The sequence below is a fragment of the Mobula birostris genome, chromosome 20 (assembly GCF_030028105.1).
Source record: "Mobula birostris isolate sMobBir1 chromosome 20, sMobBir1.hap1, whole genome shotgun sequence".
NCBI lineage: Eukaryota > Metazoa > Chordata > Chondrichthyes > Myliobatiformes > Myliobatidae > Mobula > Mobula birostris.
Window position 1 is genome coordinate 50,492,729 of NC_092389.1, and position 7,146 is coordinate 50,499,874.

Here is a 7,146-nt window from a genome sequence, read left to right on the forward strand (position 1 = left end):
AGGGGTAATAACTGTTCTTGAACCTGGTGGTGTGGGTCCTGAGACTCCAGCACCTCCTTCCTGATAGTTGAGGGGTAATAACCATCCTCGAACCTGGTGGTGTGGGTCCTGAGGCTCCTGTACCTCCTTCCTGATGGTTGAGGGGTAATAACTGTTCCTGAACCTGGTAGTGTGGGTCCTGAGGCTCCTGTACCTCCCTCCTGATGGTTGAGGAGTAATAACTGTTCCTGAACATGGTGGTGTGGGTCCTGAGACTCCAGCACCTCCTTCCTGATGGTTGAGGGGTAATAACCATCCTCGAACCTGGTGGTGTGGGTCCTGAGGCTCCTGTACCTCCTTCCTGATGGTTGAGGGGTAATAACTGTTCCTGAACCTGGTAGTGTGGGTCCTGAGTCTCCTGTACCTCCCTCCTGATGGTTGAGGAGTAATAACTGTTCCTGAACATGGTGATATGGGTCCTGAGGCTCCTGTATCTCCTTCCTCATGGTTGAGTGGTAATAACTGTTCCTGAACCTGGTGGTGTGGGTCCTGAGACTCCAGCACCTCCTTCCTGATGGTTGAGGGGTGATAACAGTTCCTGAACCTGGTGGTGTGGGTCCTGAGGCTCCTGTACCTCCTTCCTGATGGTTGAGGGGTAATAGCTGTCCCTGAACCTGGTGGTGTGGGACCTGAGGCTTCTGTACCACCTTCCTGATGGCTGAGGGGGTAATAACTGCTCCTGAACCTAGTGGTGTGGGTCCTGAGGCTCCTGTACCTCCTTCCTGATGGTTGAGGCGTAATAACTGTTCCTGAACCTGGTGGTGTGAGCTTTGAGGCTCCTGTACCTCCTTCCTGATGGTTGAGGTACTAACTGTTCCTGAACCTGGTGGTGTGAGCTTTGAGGCTCCTGTACCTCCTCCCTGATGGTAGGAGTGAGAAGAGAGCACGGCCTGGATGCTGCTTTCCTGTGACCACGCTCTCTGCAGATGCGCACTGTGTAAATATGTTCCCTGTTCCTACTTTTTCCCCCTGCTCGTTATCTTGAACGCGTGTGTAATTTTTTATTTTTTTTTTTGCACCTTGGCCCCAGAGAAACACTCTCACGTTCGGCTGTATCCATGGAACGGCAATTAAACTGGATTTGATTTGGGGTTGAATGGTGGGGAGTTCCCCGTGATGGACTGGGCCGTATCCACTGCTCTTGGTAGGATTTTCCGTTCAAGGGCCTTGGTGTTTCCATACCGGGCTGTGATGCAGCCGGTCAATATACTCTCCACCACAAATCTGTAGAAGTTTGTCAAAATTTTACCGTGTCTTGGCAAGTGTTCGCAGACTCCGGAGGAAGTAAAGCTGCTGCTGGGCCCAGGACAAGTCCGAGGGACAAACAACACCGAGGCATTTAAAGTTGCTCACCCTCTCCAAAGGTTGAAAGGTCCAATTTAAAGTCGGGGGAATATGCATCCTGAAATGCTTTTTTCTTCGCACACATCCACGAAAACAGAGAAGTGCCCCCAAAGAATGAACCAGGGGTGAACGAGAGAACCCCAAAGTCCCCCCTCCCCATCAGTTCCCACGCGCTCCCCCCACCGGCAAAAAAAAGCGCGTCGGTACTGTCACCGAGCCCAAGCGTGTGCTCAGCAATTGCACAGACCAAAGTTACCCCGAAGGCTTCGCATTTCATCCGACTTTCGACAGACCCACAGGTTCTTTCTCTCTCTCTTTCTCCCTTGGCAAAGGAGAGGGGGGTGTCGCCCCGTTTTCACAGCGAGCGGGAGACGTGACAACAACCCGCCGGTTTGCGAATGTTAGAAGTCCGTCTCGCCCCCCTCTGATCCCTCAGCTGTTGTCTGTCGTACCCGACAATGATTGGAGTCTTCCTGTGCGGGAAAGTTTTTTAACGTGGGAAAGGCATCGCTCTGGGGACAGTTGACCTCGGAAATTCAACTCCTGTGGTAAAAGAATTCATCACAACTGGGGCACGAGGAAATCTGCAGATGCGGGAAATTCAAGCAACACACATAAAAGTTGCTGGCGAACGCAGCAGGCCAGGCAGCATCTCTAGGAAGAGGTACAGTCGACGTTTCGGGCCGGGACCCTTCGTCAGGACTAACTGAAAGAAGAGCTAGTAAGAGATTTGAAAGTGGGAGGGGGAGGGGGAGATCCGAAATGATAGGAGAAGACAGGAGGGGGGAAGGATGGAGCCAAGAGCTGGACAGGTGATTGGCAAAAGGGATATGAGAGGATCATGGGACAGGAGGCCGAGGGAGAGAGAAAAGGGAGAGGGGGGACCAGAGGATGGGCAAGGGGTATATTCAGAGGGACAGAGGGAGAAAAAGGAGAGAGAGAAAGAATGTGTGTATATAAATAAATAACGGATGGGATACGAGGGGGAGGTGGGGCATTAGCGGAAGTTAGAGAAGTCAATGTTCATGCCATCAGGTTGGAGGCTACCCAGACGGAATATAAGGTGTTGTTCCTCCAACCTGAGTGTGGCTTCATCTTTACAGTAGAGGAGGCCGTGGATAGACATGTCAGAATGGGAATGGGACGTGGAATTAAAATGTGTGGCCACTGGGAGATCCTGCTTTCTCTTTCGTTGGTGTTCAGCGAAACCGTCTCCCAGTCTGCGTCAGGTCTCGCCAATATATAGAAGGCCACATCGGGAGCACCGGACGCAGTATATCACCCCAGCCGACTCACAACTGGGGTCTCCCTTGGGTGGAGTGAACGGCCGTGACGTCTCCCGTGCCTCGTCTCGCCCCTCGCTCTCCACGGAGCGTGGCAGAACCAAGCTGTTAGAACGAACTGCAGATCTCACCCGCCCCCGGTCCGCCGGAACCGACTCCACACGCGAGGACCGGCACGTCCCCGTCTCGCCGGGGTACGACCCCCGCCGGCTACCCTCGTCGGGTTCGGCCCGCCTGTCGGAGGGGTGAGGCCGCCGCCGCGGGCGAGCAGCCACTTGGAGCCGCAGGGGGAGAGCTGAGTGTCCGGCGGGATCCCAAACGGTGAGCGAGCGGGCCCCCCGGAATGGACACGGCAAGCCCCTTCACCCCGCCAGGGGACATCCCAGAAGGAGCTACGCAGCACCAGGATTAGCTGCCGCCGTTTTCGAGACTCTTTTACAATGCGGTATCCGCTTGGCACACTGAGATCCTTTGTCCCAGTTTTGGCCACGGCTGCTCTCGGGACTCGGGAGTGGAGAAAATTGTCTTTCGATGTACGGCACAGCACCTCCCGAGTCTCACGGCTGATACTGACTGGGCGCTTCCCTCGCCCGCCTGGTACGGAATTGGCAGGGGCAGCTCGGAGATCACAAACACGAGAGATTCTGCAGAGACGCTGGATATCCACAGCGACAGACACACTCTTCTTCTCTCTCTTCTCTTTTCTCTCTCTCTCTCTCTCTCTCTCTCTTTCTCTCTCTTCGGTTGTCCGTCGAAATTAACTCCTTTAACGGTGAGATCTTTGATGACTGTACAGTCCTATCCTGAACCCAAAAGCTCTGTTGCAGGTGGGACATGTACATGTGGTAGTGATGGCAATTATGGCTGCATTTCTCCTGGTTCTCTTCTGCTGTCTTCTGGTTGCTCTTTCCATCTCCAGGATACGAACCCCGTCCCCTACACAGCCGTCGCCAAGTTTTACGGTCAGCAGCGACCTCCTCCAGGTCCTCGGGTCTGATCTTGCACTTCCTGTGGTGGCCAGTGCGATCATGTTTGCTGTTGTGTGCTGGGGCAGCAGGCTGAGGGTAGCAGACACAAACAGAATCAACAAACTCATCCGTAAGGCCAGTGATGTTGTGGGGATGGAACTGGACTCTCTGACGGTGGCGTCTGAAAAGAGGATGCTGTCCAAGTTGCATGCCATCTTGGACAATGTCTCCCATCCACTACATAACGTACTGGGTGGGCACAGGAGTACATTCAGCCAGAGACTCATTCACCGAGATGCAACACAGAGCGTCATAGGAAGTCATTCCTGCCTGTGGCCATCAAACTTTACAACTCCTCCCTTGGAAGGTCAGACACCCTGAGCCAATAGGCTGGTCCTGGACTTATTTCCTGGCATAATTTACATATTACTATTTTACTATTTATGGTTTTATATTGCTATATTTATACTCTATTCTTGGTTGGTGCAACTGTAACGAAAACCAGTTTCCCTCGGGATCAATAGAGTATGACTATGACTATGATTTAAAGCATTCTTCATCTGATCCTTACAGCGCTTCTTCGGCCTTCCAGCGGTGCGTCGACCGTGATGTAGCTGGCCGTATAACACTCTGCGGGGTAGCCGACATGGGGGTATCCTTATCACCTGCCCCAGCCACTGCAGCTGACGCTGGGTGATCATGGCCTCAATATCCTGCAGTTGGTCTTTACAAGTATTTCAGTGTGGGGCACCCGCTCACGCCAGGTAATTCCCGGGATGCGCTGGAGGCAGCTTATGTGGAAGCACTCCAAGGACTTGATGTGATGGCTGTAGGTTACCCAAGCTTCACAGCTATAAAGGAGGATGGTGACACAGACCGCTTGGTATACGGCGACCTTTGTGGAGGGACGAAGGCTCCCATTCTGAACGACTCTACGCCGAAGTCTCCCAAAGGCAGATGATGCCTGTTTAATGCGGCTCTGGATGTCGTTGTCAATGCGCTCTCCTCAGAGAGAATGATCCCCAGATATTTGAAAGATGGCACTACAGACAGCTTTTCATCACCAACAGTGAAGGCAGGTAGAGTGGGTGGGACACTGGCACTCCATTGGCAAACCACTTCTGTCTTGATGGTACTGACAGTCAGCCCATCCTGCTGTACGCTCTCACCGCCACGGCAAGGACAGTCTGAAGATCCTCCGGAGTGTGGGCCACAGGAGCACAGTGGTCTGCGTACTGCAGCTCCAGGACCCACTCTCTATGGAGTCTGGTGTAACACACAAGAGGAAGATGTTACCACACACACACACACACACACACACACACACACACACACACACACACACACACACACACACACACACACAAAGCTGGAGGAACTCAGCAGGTCAGGCAGCGTCTATGGAGAGGAATAAACACAAGAGATTCGGCAGATGCTGGAAATCCAGAGCAACACACACACACAAAATGCTAGCGGAACCCGGCAGGTCGGGCAGCATCTGTGGAGAGGAATAAACAGTCAACGTTTCGAGCTGAGACCCCTTCCTCAGCTCGCAGGCGGCCCACCAGCGCATATTCGGACCATGTTTGGTTGCTGAGGCAAATGTTGCATTTCACTGCGTGTGCCTACGATAAATAAAGCAAATCTTTCTTTCAGGAAAAAAAAACTCCATCTTAAGTAAAAGTCATTGGACATCCGTAGCTCTCCGGGGCTCTAAAGATTTCAGAATCAGAATCAGTGAATTTGTTGCCTGGTGACAGCGGTGCAGTACTCGACGTAAGAATTGATTTGAAGGTCAGATATTAATAAAAAGTTCAAATGGATGAATAGCGAGGCAGTGTTCACGGGTTCAATGTCCATTCAGAAATCAGATGACGGGGTGGGAGGGGGGTCGGGGGGAGAAGCTGTTCCCAAAACACTGACTGTGTGTCTTCAGGCTCCTGGACCTCCTCCCTGACGTGATTTACAAGTGCAAAGAAACTTCTCCTGAGATCCCGTGCGGCCAGCAAACCCTGCACTGTACGGAGAGGAGCAAGCCGGCGATGTTTTGCGCCGGTCTCCGGCTTACGGGGGGGTCTCGACCGTTTATTCCCGGCGCTGCCTGACCTGCTGAGTTCCTCCAGCATTGTGTGTGTGTGTCTGTGTGTGTGTGTTGCTCTGGATTTCCAGCATTATTCCCCTCCATAGATGCTGCCTGACCGGCTGAGCGTTTGTGTGTGTGTGTGTGTGTGTGTGTGTGTGTGTGTGTGTGTGTGTGTGTGTGTGTTTGTGTGTGTATGAGTGTGTGTTTTGCTCTGGAACTTCACGCACCTGCAGAATCTCTTGCGTTCGTGAAAATCTGGTCTTGGGACCGCCACCCCCGTCGGGAATCGAACTCGGGACCTGCAGATAAACAGTTCGATGTGTTCGGCGCTTTCCCACATGATCAACCAGGGCCCTGAGAGTGGGAGGGAGCTGGGATCCGGAGGTAGTTGGCACAGGTTACAACTTAAATAGGATATCTGTACCAGGTACTGACTAGATTTGGAAAGAGGAATGAGAATATATTTCAGATTGCTTGTGGATGTAGTGACCTGGCCTCGGGAGCCAGCTCGTATACCCAATGACTTGGCCTCGATGGCGACGAATTCCACAGTGTCACCACCCTCTGCCAGAAGAAATTCCTCCTCAGCTCTGTTCTAAAGGAGCGTCCCTCTACTCTGAGGCCGTGCCCTCTAGTCCCAGACTCCCCCACTATTGCAAACATCCTGTCCATGTCCTTTCTGTCCAGCCGTTTCTATACTCGGGAGATTGCCCACCGGTTCAGCCCAGCGCGAGAGCCAGCCTCCCCTCCGTGGGCTCCGTCTACAGTTCTCTCCGCCTCTGTAAAGCAGCCGGCGTCGTCAAAGTCTCCCTCCCACTCTGGACAATCCCTCTTCTCCCCTCTCTCGTCAAGCCTGAAAGCACGTACCACCAGGCTCGAGAATAGTTTAGAAACATAGAAACATAGAAAACCTACAGCACAATACAGGCCCTTCGGCCCACAATGCTGTGCCGAACATGTCCTTTCCTTAGAACTACCTCAGCTTAGCCATAGCCCTCTATTTTTCTAAGCTCCATGTAGCCATCCAGGAGTCTCTTAAAATACCCTATTGTTTCTGCCTCCACCACAATCGCCGGCAGCCCATTCCACGCACTCACCACTCTCTATGTAAAAAACTTACCCCTGACATCTCCTCTGTACCTACTTCCAAGCACCTTAAAACTGTGTCCTCTCGAGTTAGCCATTTCAGCCCTGGGAAAAAGCCTCTGACTATCCACACGATCAATACCTCTCATCATCTTAATACACCTCTATCAGGTCGTCTCTCATCCTCCGTTGCTCTAAGGAGAAAAGGCCAAATTCACTCAGCCTATTCTCATAAAGCATGCTCCCCAATCCAGGCAACATCCTTGTAAATCCCTCTGCACCCTTTCTATGGTTTCCACATCCTACCTGCAGTGAGGCGACCACAACTGAGCACAGTACTCCA